This window comes from Opisthocomus hoazin, chromosome 2 (genome assembly GCF_030867145.1).
Source record: "Opisthocomus hoazin isolate bOpiHoa1 chromosome 2, bOpiHoa1.hap1, whole genome shotgun sequence".
Classification (NCBI taxonomy): domain Eukaryota; kingdom Metazoa; phylum Chordata; class Aves; order Opisthocomiformes; family Opisthocomidae; genus Opisthocomus; species Opisthocomus hoazin.
This window is the reverse complement of record NC_134415.1, coordinates 61,820,730-61,843,728: the sequence shown is the minus strand read 5'-3', so window position 1 is coordinate 61,843,728 and position 22,999 is coordinate 61,820,730. Positions and strand designations below refer to the sequence as shown.

Genomic DNA, 22,999 nt, shown 5'->3' with positions numbered 1-22,999 from the left:
TCAATGGGAGTTCTTTCTGACAGCGGCTTGCACAGTGCTAATTTCATACTATGGTCCTATTAATCATAATCCAAATGGACATTCTGAAGAATAAAAAATGTATTTCAGAGAATAGCAAAACTGGAATTCTCTTCTCTCCCAGGATATCTGATAAAGAAAGCTCATTAGAAACATTTCTGAAATTGTTTTCTCTCGCTAGAACTAACTATTCCAAATCTGCAGTTGGCTTAAAACCTGCAAGTTTGTTGCATAGTGGCATTGATACAAGTAAGAGGAAGTAAAACTGACAGTGCAACTCCACAAGTCATAAAAGTCATATTATTTTTTGGCCTGAAAGAATCCATTAGAAGTCCACCTTCAAAAAAGAGCAAAGTGAAATTTAGAATTGAATTATTAAAAAGACCAAACACATAAAATAAGTTCTGATTAGTGAACTTGAATGCATTTTTACTTGGAATAGGAGTGATGCATTCCAGAACAAACCTTTGATTTCTTTCACAGTTTTTCAAAACACCACCAGGTTGTGAAGTAATTTTTTTTTTTCTTGGCTAAAAACAAATGTGCTGTGAATCATAAACAAAACCATTGCATAGCACTTCCTGGGCTCTGCTAATTCATTTCAGCCAGAGAACTGCAGTTTTCATCCTTGCTGGAGCCACTTGCTGTAGAGTCAAGGCACTTTAAAACATCATTACAATTAAAGCTGCCCTCTATGTTTACTTACACAGCATTAACATCTGACTGTAAATTCACAACTCCTCTATAAAGCAATTTCCCAGATAAGACTTTGCCAAATTTGTGCAATCTTTTACTACAAAGTATCAGATATCAGAAACAAAGCACTACACAGGAAGAACAAAATTGCCAGGCTGCACTCAATGTTATGAAAACGGAAAGGGAAAAACGTCACAGAGTATCACACAGAAGACGAAACTGGATGCAGGCAGATGAAGTGGTTCCCAAAACAGGCATAATTTAAAACATTAATGCAACACTAGGTATTATCAAAAAAAAAAATACAAACAAAACCCATACTTTAATCCATGTAGAAAAATGAAATTTTTCTTCATTGTGATCGTTATTCTCAAAATGCTTGAAACTAAAATTTTGACTCTTAAACCCCTGACTTTTCTGAACGCTTCACATTTTTGCATGAACTACATTCAAAGCCTCCAATTACAGATGAGAGCATATTTTAAAAACCTTGTAACATGCTGGTGGAAACAGTAAGGAAAGACCCTAAGATGTTCCTGAATTGCCTCCACTCTCTGCGTACCTTGTTACATTGGCCATCAACAAGGTCTTATCCAAAAAGCTAATTAAAAAAAATGGCAGGAAGAGATCTACACAGTGCTGATCTGGAATTTTTTTAAGAGGATTTATTTATGGCAGAATTTCCTATTGCAATCAAATACTTCTCTAAAAGATTTATATTGGTCTACCAATTATGTAGCAAGTGCTCCTTTATCTGACACTCCACACATATTGCTCTATGGACCTCCATACAAAACAGACATAAAAAAAAGGCAGGGGGAAAAATACAGGGAATTTTTGCATGCAACTTTCTTCTGTAAAGTGAATCTTGTCCACAAACGCTTCAACTTGACATCAGTTTGCTCCAATTATGCCATATCATTTTTTCTATATTAAAGTGTCACATACTTTGCTGTTAAAGAAAATATATTAAAGTTATTCTTGTTACTATTTTTAGACAGAACATTTATATTCTTTGCTATTACCTGCATTAATACTGACCACAGAGATTAAATGCTCAGGGGAGTGGAGAAAAGACTGATCAAAAAGGAAATAATATTGATTTCTCACGCTAAAAGTGTGAGAATTTTCCAACAGCAGTTCGCTGACATCTACAATGAGCAACTGAATGTTTTGCATCTTGACATACTTAATCCAGGAAAAAAAAAAATCTCTGAAATCTACTTCCTTTTCTTACCTGCAGTCAGAGGATGTTAACAGTTTAAGAGTCAGAACTTTAAAAAGGATATTAGGAAAAAAAACATTTTGACACAGAACATGTGTTTAGAAATAAGGACAATTAGGAGCCGTGAGAAAACAGAACTGATGTAGAAAATATTTGGAGCTACAAAAGGGAATTATTTTCTGACGATATGACTACCTACAAATGGAAAAAATATTAACAAACAGGCTGATGAATACCTTGCTGTTCTGACATTTTAAATATGTAGAGCCTTCTCAGAGAGCGCAGCATGTTATAGCAGGAGCCTCTGTATGAGAGCTCCATTTTAAATCTTCCCATCTCAGACATCTCCTGCTGGGAGAAATTTATCTGAAGAACTTAATTAACAGCACAGTTAATATAGGGTCTCTAACGTATACCATCAGTTTTCATACAGAGCAGCAAAATAGTAAGACAGACACAAGCAGCAAAGGGAACAAACTCTGCTTGTCACACAAAAAATACATGCTTACCGCCTCCCCCTTTCTTCCCACAGGGTGGAAGGGAGGGGCATGTGAAAACATACAGCTCTGCTGAACACAACAGCCATCACACAGAGCCGACCCACCCCGCCCCAGGATGGTATCAGATACACTACGGGTTCTTTCCTAAAGACCCAAGTTTCTTTTTGGATGACGAAGGAGTTATTTCTGGAATTACGAAAATTTTACAAATCTCTTCCCATGACCTTTCTGACGTTCAAACTTTGATGAATAGCTCCCACACTAGATTGCTCATTCTGAGAAGGAAATTTCATGTTCCTTTTCCTTAGTGGTAGATAAATTATGGATTGTCCACAGCAATGATTAAACACAGTTTACAAATACACTGGCATATCAGCCATTTGTTCTTAATTCAGAAACGCCTGACCTCTTTTCTGACATCACCTTTTTCTTTTCATACCAGCTATGGACCTTGTCAAAATAAACTTTTTAAAGCTGTTCTGTACTATATCTCACTCGTGTCATATGTTCAGCAGGCTATTGCTAGAGTTATTACAGTTTTGAACAGAAACTAGGCCCAGAGAAAATCAAGTTGCAAAAATCAAGCATTCCAAAGTCAGGAAATGTCAAAGACGTTGCCAGAAACAATGGGCAAGATGACTGGGAGCCTTAATTTGCCCTTGCCCTGTGCATATGCATTATGGTCAAGTTTTCAGTTACAGGATCACACCCTACCTCCCTGCACAAGGCTGCTCCCTGACTCAGTTATAAAGAGGAATCAACACACACTTACTGAGCTCAGTGATAGTCAATATTTGGAACAAAACAGTGTCCTCAAAATATATGCCTAAAATCTCTGAAGCATTACCCCAAGATTTGAGATGGAAAAATTCAGGCACAGAAAGGCAGAAAACGTTCAAGTTTTGTGGATGCCAAACTGAAACACCTAGCAGCATATTTTCCAGACTAGGTAGCCTCGCATGGTATTTTTATTATATACAAAAATTGTATTTTATATTTACTTAACACAAAATTACCACGAATTCAAGTGCACCTGAGAGCTCACAGCACTTTTGCAAGTCAAATTCCAGGTTCTTAAGTTGAACCAAAGGAAAAAATACAAGTAGTGACTACCTACAGAAATTCTGATTTTACGTGAATCCCTATAAGAACTCTGGGAAAGGTAGGAAAACAGTCCAGCACTCAATGCCACACTGAGCTGTACTCTATAATTAAATTCTAAAATAAAGTCAATGATATGGCTGGTAGTCCCAAGCTTCTCCAGTATATACTTGGACAAAAAAATGTAGGTCGCCATACTAAAAATAAGAGGATTATATATGAAGGGCTGGAATTTCGTTACGGGGGAAGGGAGGGGCACACGATGTGACCAAAACCAAACCACACAACACAGAAAACTAGAGTCATGTATACCAAAACATATATCCTGAAAGCAATTTTACACCTCAATGCAACAGCACGCCAAACAGCAACCTAATGAAGGAGAATGGAAACTAATGCTGTATTTGAAGCTCTATTAACACTATGTGGGGCAGATTCCAATAACCAAAAACCTGATGGGAAAGAACACTCTCCTATGAAGCTGCAAAGCAATTAGGTGCTTTGGCCAAAGCAATGCTGTTTCAGTACACATACAGTGTGGGAAGCGACGAGTACTATGGACACGCACACCTGAGACACAAAAACTTCCATAAAAACAAACATACCACTTTTCTAGAACGTTGTGAAAAACTTTAACTAGAAGAGTTCTAGATGTAACTAGCACATGCTAGAAGATAAATACCAGTCAAAAGTTATTAAAATCTAATGGCAGATGTCTGTGCAATACAGTCCTGGTACTGTTTAACAGAAACTGTGCTGCAAATGGTTCCAGGGACAAAGGTAATTAATAAAAAGCCGAAAGAATCATATTATAATTATTTCATTAATTTTATAAAATGTTTGCACTAGATAAGACTACAATCAAATCTTTTATGTTAATTCCAGTAAATTTGTGATTTTTGTGCTGTATCCACAGGTCATATGTAAATACCAAAGGGCATAGCAGAATTCCCCAAAACAAAAATATATTTCAAGGCCAGGCTGGATGGGGCTTTGAGCAATCTGCTCTAGTGGAAAGTGTCCTTGCCCATGGCAAGGGGGTTGGAACTAGATAATAAGAGCATGGGCCTATGTATATACCATGTATACACTATGTATACACACATTTCTATTATACAGACACAACTGCAAGACACCTTACCAACCCAGGAAGTCAGGATCAATTTTAAATTAATGTCATAATCCAGAAATATCCCCCCCCCTCCCCGAAAGTGGAGTAATCATCGGAACAAAACTAGCACAAGAAGTACCATCTTCTCTATCCCTTGATGTCTTTAAATGGATAGATATCCTTCTGGCAAATACACTTTAGCTAAGCAAACTGCATTTTGGTCAGATAAGTCAAAAGGTTCACTATCAGGAGAACTGGATGAAACATAAAGACTTGTCATATGCAAAGGCTGGCAGACTAGATGATTTAATGGTTCCTTCTAGCCACAAACACTATCAAGAGCTGTCCCAAAAGAAACCATATAATAAACATATCATCATAATTAATTAAATCATGTCCACACTCACTAACCTAAAAGTTCCTCACTATCCTCTTTGCCAGAGGTAAAAACCCGTTATAGAGGTGTTACCCACAAGGTAGAACAGCAAAATGAATCCCCTACACAACCTCCTTCCTTATTCCTCATATTCAAATACAATTTGCTATGTACTTGAATGTATTTGCCCCTTCATCTTGGTCTCCCGCACACACACTGCTCTCCTTTAAAAAAAGTTAAATAAATTAAGGATGAGCAGGTTTGGGGCTTTTATAATTACCTTCTCAGCTAGAATATTTTCTGTCAGCAGGCAGCTTAATCTAATACACAAACCACGGATATTTACCGAAAGAGTAACTGTCTCTCATAGCTCCTATAGCAAAGTTGTTATCCTTAAAGAACAGAACAGCACAGCAGCTTTGCAGCAAGCAAACTGAATTCAAATCTACGTAATAATTTTGAAATACATTAATTCTTGATGGTATTCTCTGTGTGATATAAAGTATTACACCAATATATCTTGCAAAAGAAACCTACACTTCTAAAGAATAAAATGATCACTTTAAAGAAAAGTTATCATTAGACCTAAAAAGCATTTAAAGTACTTGTGGCCAGGTTCAGAAATGTATTTAACGTGTCTCTGAAATTCTACTGATTCCAGCAGGAAGCTAGGTATCTAAATATCTCTGTGGACCACAGTCTAACTGTACACTAATCCCATATAAATCAATTCTATTATGAGAAAGATATGACAGTTTATTTTTGTTGCTATGTAAAGGCAAAGTAAATAACAGTAGTATGATTTAAAAGATTATTTCTTTCAAATAAAAATCTTACCAATACATCACAACCAGGAGTTTACATATCTGAAGTCACCAGAAGGATAGTCAATTATGCTAAAAATATGTATAAGCATCCTGTTTAGGCCAAGAGGATGACATGTATTTGCTTAAAAGAAACTCATCAATTCCTCTGTCCTCTACAGAACTCAATACCATTAAATCCAAGCAGCAGGGAAAAACAACAACAAAAATCTATATATATTTAAATCAAATTTTAACTATACATTATGCATGCAAGTTCAGAGAGCTCTTGCGGTCCCCTCAAACCAAAAATGCGGCAGTTAGGAAGCATGTGTGTGACAGACACATGAAAGCGTATGCTGCAGACAAAGCATCACCTTCTATGCACAACTCCTATACAAGGAAAAGAAAAGAAAAACCCATAACAACAGAAATTCCAAGAAAACACTCTGTGCCAGTCAGCTGCAATAGTTACCATCTCCAGTCACAGATCCAGTCTTTGCAACTGCCACAGAATTCCTTGGCCAAGAAGGATAAGCAATTACAGAGTCTTCTCACACATCTTATAATAATTTGGAGTATACAGAAAACAACATCCAAAAGCATAGATCTTCTGAGAAAGAGGCAGATATTAACTATTACTTATGGCCTACTGCCAAGATTTTAACCAGTTGCCTCGAAGTCTCTCAGTAATAATTTTGCTAGTCAGAAAAAAAAAAAAAAAAGACGTGAGTTTGGGAACAAAGACATGATGAAAAACCAAAACCATTGCATTTGGTATATCATCATAATAGGAGAAAAGTCTGTTCAAGACAGCATCACTCTTTCACTTGGATTACATTTCTTTGTTTGCGGTCTGCACTTCTAAGATTTTGTGCACATTCTCTTTCCACTCAGGCTGGGATGACAGGCCTAAACCGAGGGAGCACAATATTTGGGCTTCCAGTTTTCAAAAGCCCTTTTTAAAATTTCACTTCATTATCTGCCTCCATTTAAATGAATTAAAGACAAAGAAATTAAGGGAAACAGGCAAAAGCACTTTAGTTACATTTTACAGTAAATATTACCTGTGTATTTTCACCGCACTTGGAAACATCTGGTACAGTATGCACACATACAAAAATCACTCAAAATCCTCTAGTGGCCATTCCACCACACAAGGAAGGTGAAGAAGAACTGAAACAAAGTTCAACCATTTTATTTTCATCCTGGAAATTCTAAGGACCAGAGTGCACATGGTCACACTGTCCATTTACTTTCTTTTCCTGCTTTTTCCCGTAACTTCCAAAAGACTAGGACAAACATTCCACCTGATTTTGACAAAGTATACAGGAATAAAGGATATCTAAAAGCTTGTTTGTTCTAATGAAAATCAAAATGTAGAAGTAACAAGGAAATTAGTACTCCACTAAAGCACCAGCTGTTGCCAATAGTTCTCTTTTGTACTGGAGATACTGTGGGAAGGAGGATAAGAGGGGTGTTGGGAGCAGGTATTATATCTGAAGGTTCTCCAGAGAACTCAGGGTATGGCATTCTCATGGAGAGGAGCTGCAGTTATTTCAAAAGGATTTTATAGATGATGCAGAAAAAAAAAGCTTCACTATTTCCCCCTTACAAAGATCCACTTCTTAAACAAAAATGTCTGAAAATACTTGAGTTATAGACCCAAGAGAAAAATGTATCTTGGGATCTGTAGCAAAATTAAGTCTAGTTTGCTCCACTGGCTTGTTGACAGCATAACTGTTTCCCATATGCAAACCTAGTTTTCCAAAGTTTCTTTCCCCTACAACAGGGCATCAAAAGCTTACAAACATTACCCCTTCAAACACCTGTTTGTACCTTCAGCAGTCAATACAAATTTTACAATGTTGTATCTTCTATGCAATGAGAAAACTGGAACCAAAGTCAAAACTTTATTGTAACTCTCAACAGTCATCATATGTTTTCATCTGTAAATTTTAATACTAAAAAGCAGAAAGAACTTAAAAAGCTACCTTGAGAATGATTAACTGGTTAACGCACTACCATCATGTTGAAAAGCAGCGAAGATTGTTTCCATACTTAAGCTAGAAGTCACAAGTACTATCTACAACAACGCATGAACGTTTTTGTTCATTTAGTTCAACAGTCAGCCAAAGGGTACAACTTATGAAAGAGAGAGGAAAAAAATAGATTCTAATTTGTCTAGATGCTGTTTTAATCTCAAGAGGGGAAAACATAATAGGAAATGCTGTCAACTACTATATGAAAGCCTTCAATTTTTATTTCAGTAGCAATACCACCACAACTGTGTTCTTCCTCTGGCTACTGCAAATCTTTCAAACATTTTGTTTGTTATATCTTGCAACTGGTCTTTCTTGTTAACAAAAATAAAAGAATAAGTGTGACTTAGAGAATAGTTTACTGTCTGAAGAATCAACACAGCTCTCAAAAATGAGGTTAAACTGCATCAATAAAGAAGGCAGGGCACATAATTCTACCCCAGAATCACACGAAATTTAAATCTGAGTTTAAATCACAAAATAGATCATACTTCCTATTGAAACTGCATACTTACAAATCACGAGAATGCCATGATTGCATTTGCTTGGAATTTACCTTTCTCAGTTAGACAGGATCTTCATGATAAAGGAAACTGTTTCATGTGGGCGAACAACTGCATCTACAGAAAAATGTATTTCCAGTATCTGTATTAAATGAACTCTGAAAATTACTATAATCCGTGTACACCATCCCTTAACCAGTAAGACTTTGCTAATCTCTTCTACAAATAATTCAATTACAGAATCACAGAATCACAGAATAGTAGGGGTTGGAAGGGACCTCTGTGGGTCATCTAGTCCAACTCTCAGTAATTATCATTATTCCTTTCAATACACCAAAGACAAAAGTTGCCATCTTCGCTTAAAAAAACCACAAGCCCAACACTCCACCCCAAAAAAATTCCCAGCAAAACAAAACAAAACACCAAAACACCTTAAGAAATGCTTCTTCAGAGTATATGTGTTACGAGCAACGAAAACACATGTTGACACAGAAAAAAAGGAAAGTTGATTAAATATATTAAAGGTAAAATAATTTTGTTTATTGTGAAACTTAGGAAATAAGATTATACTTTCTGCTGCACTTCTGTTAAGTCTGATTTAATATAATTCCCTGCACTGCAAGGAGGGAGGAAACCAATTTTGATAACAAGGCTAAATTTATTAAATAAACTATGCCAAAACAAGCCACTCTTCACTTACTCTGTAGAAATGACTGACACACCCAGAAGAATACTTTGGAGTAATTCTTACTTTGACAGGAGTTGTTCACATCTCTGCCGACTGTAAGAGAGAAAAACATTCGCTTTCCAATGTAAGCAACTACCCAAGAGCAGATTTTAATAATTACAGTATTCAGAACAACCCCTGGATTTGGACTCCTGCTCTCTGAAAAACAGCACTAAACCTTGCTCTGTTTACAACAACTGAAATAATTACAACTGCTCCACAGAACTGCTTTACCCATCTCCCAGTCTTTAACCAGACTTGCTTTAACATCCTTCAGTCTTCTGACTATGCACTACTGTTTAACTCAGGACAGGACTCTACAACCAGATGTCAGGTTCTACAGAGAGCAGTCAAATAAAATAGCCCCAAATTAGTTTTCTTTCATGTTCAAAGCCAGGCTTTACACCATTACAGCCAAACTCTCAAAACCACAGTATAAGCTATAAATGTTTCTACGAATATATAGAATGTCTTCCATAAAGGCATTTCCTGTATACCTTTCCATGAGTTTACAGAAGGCGTTTTACAGACCCTTCTTCCTCTCTAAATCCCAGCAGGCTCCTGGCAGGCCACCAAAAATAAACCACTATGCAAATAGCAAGACATCTAGGGGTTATATGTACAAAGTGCTCAAGCAACTGAGTATTTCTGCCTCCATATACATGAGACCAAAACCTCCTGCTGCTACTGCCATCACAGATGAGAAAAGGCAAGCTAGAGAAGTGCATCTGTGACATCGGATGCCCAGTGGCTATCAGTCATTGCCAACAAGCCAAATATCTGTAGGAAGCAGATTTACTGCTACTACTGATCAAAGAAGAAGTGCGAAAAGGAAATAGTGCTTTGATTTAGTCATACTAAGTATGAGTTGACAGATATTCATAAGAAAATGTCAGAGAAAGAGGCTGAGACATCAGTTTAAGCAACAGAAACCAAGATTTGCACAGCCAGATGTATCTGAATTGCCAACACAAAGATGACAGTGGGCTTTATGTTATTCTGTGTCTTCCATTACTATATTTACTTCTAGTTGTCTCCGACTCATTAAGGTACCTTGACTGTTCTGTCCAGGTTTAGAAAGGAACTGTTTTGTAGTCCTCCTCCCCACCCCCTTATCTTTCGATAATCTCATCCATAAACAGTTGAGATTTATTTATTTTTATTTATTTTTAGTGGCCTCTTCCTAGAAACTTTTTAAAAGAGGCATGGTGGAAATGGAAGAATAATTCCATGTATGCTGCTTATATCGTAAATAGTTTGCATCAAAAAATAAATCAATCTGACAAGCCAACCTATTTTTCCACAGGCAAGGAAGTTAGACACTAGTACATTTGCAAAGGAGATTTTACAGCTGATTTAGTATCATCATCTTTATTTGCTAGAAAGGAAGACCCAGATGTATTTAAACAGTATCCATATAACATAATCTCGTTCAGCTAGCCAAGATCCAAAGTACAAGATCTCCCCAAACCCAAATTACAACACATGATAACAATCCATGTTGCAAAAGATATCCAAAGCAAAGTTTGATTCAGATTTCCAGAATACTCTGCAAGTACAAGCATGTAGGAACTATAAGGATTTTTTTTTAAATCAATGATTTAGAAAACACAAAACAGTCCAGTGCTACTCACTCTCCAGAATCAAACTATGGTAAATCTCACACACAAAATCCAAGTACCTTAAGGGCTGTCATCCAGGAAGATAAAATAAGTACTCTGGTGACTACATTTTTGATCTAAAATAACAAAGACAGAATTCTGTCATTATGAAATGACACAGAAGCAGCAGATTTTCCAATGAATTTTACCAATTGCACTATACACACCTAAAACAGGGACAAAATTTAACATATATCAGTGTGAAAACACAGTTAACAAAGGAGAATAAATAAAGCAGACTTGAAGTGTACCCTAAAGAATGTGCTCTAAATCACATGCCAATCAGAGCTATAACAGTTATTTAAACCTTGTATTATGAAAAAAAAAGAATATATGAAGAAAGAGGTGTTTACAAACAGCTGCCTACTGGTTTAAAGGCTCCAAGATATCTAGGTTTTTTTAACATAGACAGTTTTCATCTAGTCGGAAGTTACATACCTTAAAACACCTACCTAGAATAAAGACTACTCCATAATTTTCTGTCATTCAGAATGGAATATTAAAAATAAGGGTTTTTTTAAATCCACTGCATAGGTAATTTTTTTCAAGCATACTCAATATTTACAAATATTTTCATTTTTTTAATCTATGACTACATATCCCTAGATTCACAGAAAATCAAAGTGTTTTCTGTAAAAAATTTGAAGACATTGTTATTTTCAAATAGGTAATAGAAAAAACCAGAACATTATGTTCTTGATAAGCACACATAAACTTAATGCAAACATAACCATGAATTTAGAAACAAACCACCCCTAGTAATTTACAAAGAAAACAAGTTTCACAGAATCACAGAATGGTAGGGGTTGGAAGGGACCTCTGTGGGTCATCTAGTCCAACCCCCCTGCCGAAGCAGGGTCACCTACAGTAGGCTGCACAGGACCTTGTCCAGGCGGGTCTTGAATATCTCCAGAGAAGGAGACTCCACAACCTCCCTGGGCAGCCTGTTCCAGGGCTCCGTCACCCTCAGAGGGAAGAAGTTCTTCCTCATGTTCAGATGGAACTGCCTGTGCTTTAGTTTGTGCCCATTGCCCCTTGTCCTGTCACTGGGCACCACTGAAAAGAGTTTGGCCCCATCCTCCTGACACCCACCCTTGAGATATTTATAAGCATTTATTAGGTCCCCTCTCAGCCTTCTCTTCTTCAGGCTGAACAAGCCCAGCTCCCTCAGCCTCTCCTCGTAGGAGAGATGTTCCAGTCCCCTCACCATCCTCGTAGCCCTCCGCTGGACTCTCTCCAGTAGCTCCTCATCTTTCTTGAAGTGGGGAGCCCAGAACTGGACACAGTACTCCAGACGGGGCCTCACTAGGGCAGTGTAGAGGGGAAGGAGAACCTCCCTCGACCTGCTGGACACACTCTTCCTAATGCATCCCAGGATCCCATTAGCTTTCTTGGCAGCCAGGGCACACTGCCGGCTCATGGTCAACCTGTCGTCCACCAGGACACCCAGGTCCCTCTCCACAGAGCTGCTCGCCAGCAGGTCCGCCCCAAGCCTGTACTGGTGCATGGGGTTGTTCCTCCCCAGGTGCAGGACCCTGCACTTGCCCTTGTTGAACCTCATCAGGTTCCTCCCTGCCCAACTCTCCAGCCTATCCAGGTCACGCTGAATGGCAGCACAGCCTTCTGGTGTATCCACCACACCTCCCAGTTTGGTGTCATCAGCAAACGTGCTGAGGGTACACGCTAACTCTTCATCCAGGTCATTGATGAAGAAGTTGAACAAGACTGAGCCCAGTACTGACCCCTGAGGGACACCACTAGTTACCGGCCTCCAACTAGACTCAGCGCCGCTGACGACAACCCTCTGAGTTCTGCCATTCAGCCAGTTCTCAATCCACCTCACCGACCACTCGTCCAGCCCACACTTCCTGAGCTTCCCTAGGAGGATGTTATGGGAGACCGTGTCGAAAGCCTTGCTAAAGTCGAGGTAGACAACATCCATGGCTTTCCCCTCATCTACCCAGCCAGTCATGCCATCGTAAAAAGCTATCAGATTGGTCAGGCATGATTTCCCCTTGGTGAATCCATGCTGACTACTCCTCATAACCTTCTTTTCCTCCACTTGCTTGATGATGACCTCCAGGATAAGCTGCTCCATCACCTTTCCTGGGACAGAGGTGAGGCTGACTGGCCTGTAGTTCCCTGGGTTTATTAATTAAGTTTTTAATTTTAATTAAGTTTTATATTTTTGTTCTGTATGTTACATTATTTTCTGATCTTTGTGATATATATCATTCTTTGTTAGTTAATATTAAAGGTTCAGAAAATGTATCTTTATCAGAGAACTGAAGCAGAAGAAAGATGGTGGAGCAACTATGGCACTATCCCTTTCATGTGCCAATTCTCAAATATATCCAAGTGGTAATTACAGTATCAATTTGAATTACATTTTTCAGAAAAAAATTATAAACTTTTGGATGGACCCAGATGAAGAAGGTTGTGGTAACACCATCACTAACCAATTTCCTAGCACCACACAGCAGTATCTTCCTTCTTCCACACATTACTTCAGTAAAGCCTACAATCAATTACACTACCAAACCTGAAAACAGAAAACAGGTAACATTAGCTACCTTAAACTTTTGTCTTTACCACAGTATGTCAGATTTAAAAAAAAACAAACAAAAAAAACAAAGAAAAAAAACAGGACAAAGATTAAATTACTTGCAAAGTCACAGTGCTAGGAGCCAAGTTAGGCCTAAAAAGTAACTAATTTACAGCTCTCATACAGCTAAGAGAATGCCTTAAAAACAATATTTTTAACAGGCACATGGTGAAGGGGGGGTATATATATTTGAATGTACTATTTACAGCTAGCCTGTTTATCTACTCAGGTGGAAGCACAATTAGTGTGTTAGCACAGAATGGGAATAAGATATCAGACAGTTACGATCCATTCCTATCGCACAGATATTCTTCCTTTAACATTAAATATTTTTCTTTTTGCATAATATAAAACATCACAGCCACAAAATAATAGAAGTGTACACAGACTAACACAGTTTGGTATCCACTCATCCAAAAAGACCTCTTCTCTCCCCTTTGTAATGAACCATTCACAGCTGGGATCACAGAGGCAGAGGCATAGGAGCTGAACTCCATTGCCACTCCAGTTGAGAGGGTAACTAACACAATGCTCTTCATAAAGGATTAAAACTCCTGGTCAGGTCTGGCCTGTATGAACTAGCTTGTTTGCAATATATTCTGAAGCTAAGCACAGCCTTCTCCTTTGCTAACAAAGGAAGAGATAAAAAGTATGGCTGAGTGGCAGGAGGGCAGGATTCCACCTGTTGGTAAACAACTTGCAAGTTAACTCTAATCAAATAGAACAGGTTAGCTGTTTGCTTATTAAGCACTGAAGAGACTATCAACAGTAGTAAGTGAGAACACCTAGCTGCAGCAGACAAATGAGATCTCAAAGATCTGCAAAACAACAGGTCTAGAGGTGGTTGTTATGCATCCAAATTACTTATTAGCACACTCTAATCCAGCATAGTAATTACAGCCATGCCACAAGATCCAAAAGTGTACTCTCGCTGTCAAATTGTTCCCAGACCAATCTAAGAGGTTATTTGCCATAAAAACCCTGATAACTTGTCCCAGATATACTTCAACAGCAAACTCCCCTCCACGTGCCATTGTGGACCAGTCTATTGTCCTTCCAGTCAATTCAGAACCATTCTGGTAATTTGTTTGCCAATGCTTTCATCACTTGTCTTTATCTACCCCAAAGTTACCTTGTTAAATTGAGGTTTTCATCATTCATTCTGATTGCAAGCCTAATACTGGACAGGTAAACCTGCTTAGACATGTTAAAAAAAATCGTAAGTACTAGTTAATTAAAATTCAGACATTTAGTAATGCAAATAGTAAGAATGGATTCCATAAGTATTTTACATAGGCCAAACCATTCATGTTTTCACACACTGTTAGTTTTTAATATGTCTCTCACCAATTCTGCTGAAACGCACTGGAAGATCATAACATGTACTGTAATTTAGACATTCACGTATTTAGAGCTCAGTGTAACACGTGAAAGTGCTCTGAAAGTTTTACAAGTTTTGCATCCTGCCTTTGGTTTTATTTCAACATATTTAAGATGCCAGACCACACCACTTCTAAAAAAATGACCATATAAGTTTCTCCAATGGCAGAAGACGGCTGCAGGCAATAGCCCTTTCCATGTTATATGCAAAGACAGTCAGTAAGTGTACATACTACAACTCAAGGGCTTCCTAGAAACTATGCATACGCTATCCAAGAAACCAGGTAGGCAGAAGCTAAACACAACTCCTGATTACATGGTCGAATCTGCTTCTAGCCATCAGAGAAGCTGTGAGCATCAGCAAGCTGTTCCCATCTGCCATTTTTCTTCAAGAGGGGATAAAGGGCCCCAACTCTTCCCTGTTACAATGAGATATATGTCATAGGCGACATCATCTTCCGGAAAAATTATGCCCAGGAGTACAGTACTATTTGTTTCCAAAGAACCCTCAGGCTTTGCAAGAGATGGACTGATGAATTGCCTTAGTAGGCAATCAGCAAATTGTACGTTTATCAGTAGCGTACGATTTTTCCTAACATGACAATACATTTATAACTAGATGATTATTATGAACACAGAAAAAGAACGTGCTTTAAAATAAAATTAGATTTTTTTTTTGTATGCAGTAGGACTGGAAAACACCATCTGGTCAATTCTGGTAACCTGCTAAATTTTCATGTCATACTTCATTAATTACCTTTCCTAAGACATCAGTGACTATTTAGATTGATTTCTTCTAACATCAATAGTCTACTATGATAACTCTAAGCTCTAGATTGTAGGTTCCTTTTAAAGCCCTTTCATATGAGTCATCAATAGCCCTCCCCTTTTAAAAGTTCAAAAGTCGTTTCTAACATCATCTCTACGTAGTAATAGTTACAACGCATTAAGTGACTGTCATAATTACGTTCTACTCAATACACAGTACACTCCTTCCTCTCCCCCCCCCCCCGACAGCATTGCATTATTAATAAAGACACAAAAAATATCAGTTGCAGCTAAAATCCTTCTAGATTTCATAGATCTATTCCTGAATAACAGTAGTGGAACCATCTCCAAGAAAAGCTCAGCTATACATGAACCACTTCAGCTAAAGCTTTGTCTAGCCTGCCTTGCAAAAAACTTCTAATGATGGCAATTCCAGAGTCTTCCTAGGAAATTTATTTCAGTCCTTATCCATCCTTGTGCTTGGAAAGGGTTCTTTTCCCCTAATGTCTACTAACCTCTAACCTCAACACTTCCTGCTGCAACGGAAAATCAGAACTTCCTGTCACATCCCAAACAATGTGGAGAAGCATTTATTATCATCCTTCTACATATCCAAAGGCAGTCACCATAACTTTCTCAGCATCATCCTCTCTGGGTAAAAGAAATACCAACCTTTTTTAAGGTACCTGGGTTGGTGAGAGGGAAGGGGAAGAGAAGGAAGAAATTCTTGTGGTAAAGAAATTGCCAGTTTTACTGACAGGTATTATAAATTTGAGACAAATAAAAGGGAAAAAGTTCAGAAAATCAAAATTAAAAAAAAATCACGACATTTCTCAATTTAACAACTTAACTTACCTCCTGTTAGGAAAGCAGTACCCGAGGGAAGACAGTATCTTTCATTATGTTGCCCTTATACATAACCCCAAGCATAATCAGGACTATAAGGAGACAGAATTCTCCAGTAAAAGCAACAGAAAAAAACACATGTTCAAGTAATTAAACACACACCAGTTCTGATCTACAGTAACAGTTTACACTGACACTAACAGCATTTAACTTTTTTTCTTTGTACACATCCTAAGCATTGCCTGTCATGTCTTCCAAACATGTGAAGATTCCACTTCACAGAAATTGACATTCAAGTCTGAAAGGAATAATCTGATCTCATCTGGTCTCTGCATGGATTCTTCATACCATATTTGTCATAGTTCAGTGCCCCTGAAAGAGAAGTTCACTTGCTCCCAACAGATTTGTCTTTACAGATTTTTTTTATTGTTGTTTTGCACAACAAAGAGCACAGGTAATTGGCTGAATTGCTATCCAGCATCTAACCAAGCAATGCTGCAAGGAGAAATGTAGTATTCTGAGGAGTTTCATTTGACTAGGTTAGTCCTAGTAGTGGAGTACAAACTGAAAACAGAGTTTCTGAATAACAATTAAAAGCATGAGCATGTGGATAAAAAGTCTGAAGAAAAAAACTGGGAAGATACCATCTTAAAATACAGTGCATTCCAAAAGATATTTTTGGCTGTAATAAACAAGACCTTAGAGTGGGCCTTCAATTCACCGTATGAATTGTACCACAAACCACATTTATAGAACACAACTACATTTCAGATACTTCTTAGGAAAAGATGCAGTGAGTTTGTACCCAGCTGAGAAGAAGAAAAAGGAAAAAAGAGTAAATATATTACTGGCGCTGCATCTGTCAGTGGCCATTTTCTCCTTTGCAAAGATTCCATCACACGTCAAATTCCACTCTACAGGCATACCTTTATTAAACTGGTCACATAGCTGTGCTCACAAACATAACATGAGATCAAAAGAAACACATGTGGATGACTGGATTCAAGCCCTCCCAGAAGCCAGCCTCTCAACTCAAAGTCAGTCATGAATAGTACTAAAATTTAATTGATGTCTTACTATTAGAATAAGACAGTCCCTTTAAAACTCTTGTTTTCCTCAAATAAAGAAAAATGTTGGTTTGTGGATGATTTTTTGCTTAAAGAAAATTCCAGTGGAACCCACCAGAACAAGAGTAGACTGCATTCAGCTACCTTAGGGGGACATCCTCCACATTCGTTTCCACAACTGCTGAAATCCCCTCAGTGTCCTGAGGGTCCTTGCTTTAAATGAGGGCAGCCAGTGGCACAATACTATATATGCAGGGTCAGTAGTTCTGAACTGCATTCACTCCCATTGCTCAGAAAGGCGGCCGGACACAGTGACCTTCAGAACAAGGTTCATCTTTTTTCCCAGGCTTCGTGTAAGAAAAATAAACTCGAGATGGCAGGGAACCTTCATAACTAGCTGAGGAAGCAACCAGTGCCAATCTTGCTGCAAAAAACCTACCCCAAGCCACGGTGTAATAAAGTAATAATGAATAATTACAGCAAAGCAAAAGTAGTTTTGCTTCTCTATCCTGCCAGCTGTTTAGTGTTAACTAGTTTTTGTTCCTGCTGATCAACACAGCTGAGGAAAATCTGTACTGAAGCAAAAATTATCCCCCACCATACCTGTCACACACATGCACAGACCTCTGAGTTGCCTGTAGTCTGATCAACACCTGGCCCTTTTATAGTTACCACATACAGTTAAACACTATTTTGAGTCATTTATATTTTTTTCACACATACTAGACCAATGCTGTCATTGGAGGACCAAGGTGATCTCCTTGGTTTCCTCCACCAGCAAATGAACTTTACTCCACTTCAGTCAACACTGCTATCAGAAGGTGGAGTCATCTTACAAACTGAAAATAAAATTAGAACTATAATGCATGACCAAAGCTGAAGCAGCAATAAGTTTTCTGCACCTTCAAAACAAAAAATATTTAATATTTAATGCCAACACATAAAAAGCAAAAAATGAAAGCTGATTGTCAGTCAGAATTAGAACACAAACATTTAGTTGGAAGTAAGTACAAAAAGAAATAATAAAGTAGGTTCTGAAGCTCTACAATACAAAAAATAAAAACAGCCAATATATGGCTGGTATGCCTAATTACCAAATAATCTGCAGTACATTATCTTGTAAAGAGTAGTGCCTTAAGCATTAAAAAATTCTTCTTTTCGAAATGTAAAGAAAGCCCAGTATAAAATGCCCACAAAATGAAAATTGTTTGCATTAGATACTATTACACCACGAAGTCTGCCAACCTAAATTTGCTGTGAATTTCCATTTCACCAAGACCTAGGCAGTTTCATCAGTCACTCTGCTATTCCACTAGTTTGACTACTGACATGTACTTAAATCAAATAGCTCCACTTATGCAACTTGCTTAGAACTTGAACTGAAAAGCAAAATGAGTAGTTAGAGCTAAAGTGTTTTTCCTTATAGAAATTCCTATATAAGCAACATTTATACCCACTTAATCAAGTATTCTATACAACTTCTTATGTACCATGTTAAAGATAGATTATGTATCAAGCCACCTTGTTTTATGTAGCAGAGCATTAGCCCCCTCCCAGTGCCAAAATATTTCCAGCAAGGCCTAGGCTATCCTGTTGTACTCATTCCCAGTTGTACTGTGTTGCCTGCAAAGAGCATCTCTGAATCTTCCCCAATTTCTTCCAGTCACCCACATGGTAAGAACTGTGAAAGATAACTCAGCAGAGGCAAACAAGCATCACCTGAACAGTCAAATGCCTCCCTCTAAAAGCACACAGAGGAGCACCTCTTCTTTTCTAGTACTCTCACTATCTATAGTACTTTCCTCCTCAATTAGAGGAGCATAGAAAAACAAAAGCAACTTGAAGAGACTTATCTGTAAGACTCACAGAAATGAGAATAAAATAGGGTACAACTACAACACCACTACAGAATGAATGAAGCCCCTCACCTTTACCTCTCCCATCCCCGCAGCAAGTTCAAAAGCTGCCTTGAGCAGAAGAAAGAAGCAGTGCTGCCCCTTATGGCTCTCTGAAAAGTGCTGAAGGAAGAAGCCTAAGTCCACAGAACGCAAGGCTACAGAGCAAGCATGCATACAAGGTATTCAGAAAGAGGAGACACTGATTTCCGAGGGAGTGTGTGGAAGAGTAGTGCCTGGTTGGGAACTGATAGTTACACACAGAAAAACCATGCTAAAACAAACTGCAAGATTGCTACATTCAAGACTGCCAAAATGAAATAAAATGGCAGCATGCCTGTAGAAATTAAATTTGACACCCCTCTGCCAGGCTCTCCTTCCCCTGTCATATGCCTTATGATAGAGCTTTTAGTTTCAGCCCCACGCCCCCTGAGGAGCCCTGCTTCACTTAAAGCTGTGGGTGGGACTGTTCTGGAGATGAACCGGAGTTTAAGTGAAGATGACTTCTGTGTAATAAAAATACACAAAACTGGAGATTGCAGAAACTGGAAGTTGTGTGGTGAATGAAGCAGTTTCACTGTTTGTTTGTTTATGCTGCCTGTAGCCACAGGTGAAAGCAGCCCCACAGAGCAGAGCTCAGCTCCCAAAACCAGTTGTGCTACCAAACTCCTGAGTAGGCTGGCATTGCTCAAAACTGTAATTTCAGTGAAAGAGTTCTGTCATGCCCTCAGAGAGACATGCCCAGCATAGGCACAGGTTCCAGAGATTTTACTCAATAAAAATCAGTTTCTTAGCACACACACAAGACTCCAGCTTGAGCAGATGTCAATACTGGACTTTCATGAAGACAACACAACATACATCATTGAAAGATGGTCATACTTGCAGACTCCAGCCTATGTATAATGAAGATTCCAAATAACCCATTATCTCTTCTATATGTATCCTGCAAGCCTGTCTCCTGGGTCTTTCACTCACCGTCACGGCACTGGAAGTAAAAAAAGAAAAAATTTGGCCAGAGCCACAGAGCTTCCCCGTCATGAAAGACTAGCACAAGAGAAATCAGGAACAGTAAGAAATGCAAAAGGTATTTCTGAACCGAAAAAAAACACAGAATGATTTTGAAACCTTAAAGCACTACTGGTATTACTGTCCTTAACAGCTCTCTTTTCTGACCTGCTCTTAAAACAAATATCTAAATAACCGAACTCCAAAAGGAGCCGAATAACTAACATCTATGCACCATGCTGTCATTGCTAGAGTTCTTAATTCTGCACTGACAGACTAGGACTGCCAGTGATTCTCCGTGGGTCACTTCAACATCTCATATCTATTCACAACTATTTTTCATTTGTTTATTTTTTACTTCAGCCTCTCAAGTGAAAGAGACGTTGGTAGGACACAATATGCATAAGCAACTTAGAGTACAGTGTAACTTAAGTATCTTGCTGTGCAATCCAACTCTGTCTATTGTACTGGATACAATAATAGCTGAAAAATCCAGCACATGTATCAAAAGTTACTCCTAGCTCTTATAGGTGCTAACTAAATACAGACACAAAACAACTGTCCCTCAAGTAACTGAAATTAATTTCCAGAAGCAAACACTACAGCAGATAGCACTCCTTATTCCCCCCCAAGTCCTCTGCATGCATTGAACAAACTTCCGAAACTGTCAGTCTTTTCATCATTCAGAATAGGAAGGCAAGCATAGCTGGCCTAGGGATGCACTCATTCTGGATGAATAACATAACTATGCAACTCTTATCTGTAGGCATCAGCTTCAGTGACAAGCTGCATGCTCCCCAGATCTTTGACCTTTACTTTGTAGTCATAAAGAATACTTGTAATAAAGCTCAAACTAAAAGCTTATTTCAGTCACAGTGTTACTTCAATAACAGTGAATTACCTTTGCAACAAATGTCACTTCTTTTGTACTGAACCAAGAAGAGACAAACCTATGTTCTCCTTTCACAAAAGCCGTTTCTTTGTTGCAACAGCAAGGGCTGGTGCCAACAACTATTTAAAAAAAAAAAAGTTTCAGAACAGAAAATAAACTTTTGCCAAGAACAGTCAACCATTGGGTAATACTGCACCTCCAGACTATCATTCAGCCACTTTAACTGTTGGTTAAAGTTTTCTAGGATGCAATAATAGAAAGGTATGTGCATTGGGAAGGGCATGTTTACCTTTCAATTGAACTGGATGTCAGCCCACAACAGTTTCACTCACTGGGATCCAAACATGCCAATTGTTTTTCTCATATCAGACTGTTCTAATTTGCACACTCACAGCCAATTGCCTGTTTCCCAAACTCCTCTTGAGTATGAGCTGAGTGAAAATGCAAAATTATTTTATCCCACCCAATCTTTATACACTTTCCTCTGAAACGTCCTTCTGCCCACAGCACAATTATTTTCATATACTCAAGTACTGGAAACAAGACTGCAGCTTCCAGTGACCAGTGTTAAAAAACAATGCACAGTGCAGCCTGATTCCAAAAGGGTCTGGGGTTCATTACATTAGAGGAAAAAAAAGTATTTCACTCTGAAGATGAACACTCACAGTCTCAGAGCCTTCACAGCACAAGGCAAAATGAGCCGTCTGAGCTTAGTGTCTTGTAAAAGAAGAATGATTATCTTTTCAGGGTCTTCTATTGAATTAGATTAATCTCCATCATATTTCAGTCCACAACTTCTTCCCCATCTTCTGCTTTGTAGACAATTCCTTCTGCTCTGATTAGCTTTAGGTGTCTTACTTAACAAAATCATTTTAAAGGCCAATTCTTTTATAGGTCCGTGAATAGAGACATCCACTCCAACTGCCTCTTGCATGGAAGCTGTTCGATTTTCCATTAACTGCTTTATGATTCTTCCTTTATCCTCCTAAGGTGAAACTTTCAATATTTACAATACCAAATGAACCAATGACACAAAAAACACCCAAGTAGGCAGCTGAATAGGACTGTGAAGAAACAGGCAATTTCCCTGGGTTGTTTGCCATCTCAGCTGAAGCGTGGGAGCAATGGCAAGGGCTGAGAATACTCCTTTCCTGGTTCAGTTTAGCACATTTTGAGCTAACTCAGCTGTTGTTATACAAAGTAAGGTGAAGAAGCATTCATGCATCTTTTCCATAGGCTCTGTTATCACATGCAATATAATACACTGGCCCTGCAGTTTGGATATGGGGAACAGAGACTAAACAGACAAGGATGCGGGAAGCAGAATGGCTTCAGTTACTGCCCCTGTGTTGTGTTACAGAATTGGATACAGTGTCTTTGCAAAAAAAATACAGGAAAAAGAGTAAGACATGAACAACTAAGGAGCATTTCATAATACGTTGTTTAAAAGACGATGCAGTTTAAGTTCTGTAAACTACAATTCAGTTACTTCAGAAATAAAATATGGTTAAGAAGTCAGAACTCTGTAGATTCTCAATAAGCAACTAAACAGTAACTCAGGTAAGCCTAAAGATGTTCTGTTTGTGTCCTCACAGATGCCAAACAACAAATCAAGACTACATAACAACAAGTTTCCTCAAGTTGGGATACAGTTTCAAATCATAGCTAAGACAATCTTCTCCCTCCCACTTCCCCACTTCCTCCCTTGCACTAGTAATAACATTTTTTTGAATTTTCAGGGATTCAGCTCAGGCATCTAAAGCAGCAGAAAGTTT

At 38.3% G+C, this 22,999-nt stretch overlaps 1 protein-coding gene across 5 annotated transcripts in view; it reads right to left on the bottom strand.

Annotated features, from left to right (window-relative positions):
- ZDHHC14 (zDHHC palmitoyltransferase 14) overlaps positions 1–22,999 on the bottom strand; it is a 107,669-nt gene that overhangs the window by 71,655 nt on the left and 13,015 nt on the right. Inside the window, exon 2 of one of the 5 annotated variants that reach the window (XM_075413862.1) lies at positions 20,207–20,312. The exons of the other annotated variants lie outside the window; for them this stretch is intronic. The gene's annotated coding sequence lies outside the window, so the exon portion shown is untranslated. The remainder of the gene's footprint in view (positions 1–20,206; positions 20,313–22,999) is intronic. 5 annotated transcript variants of the gene reach the window in all.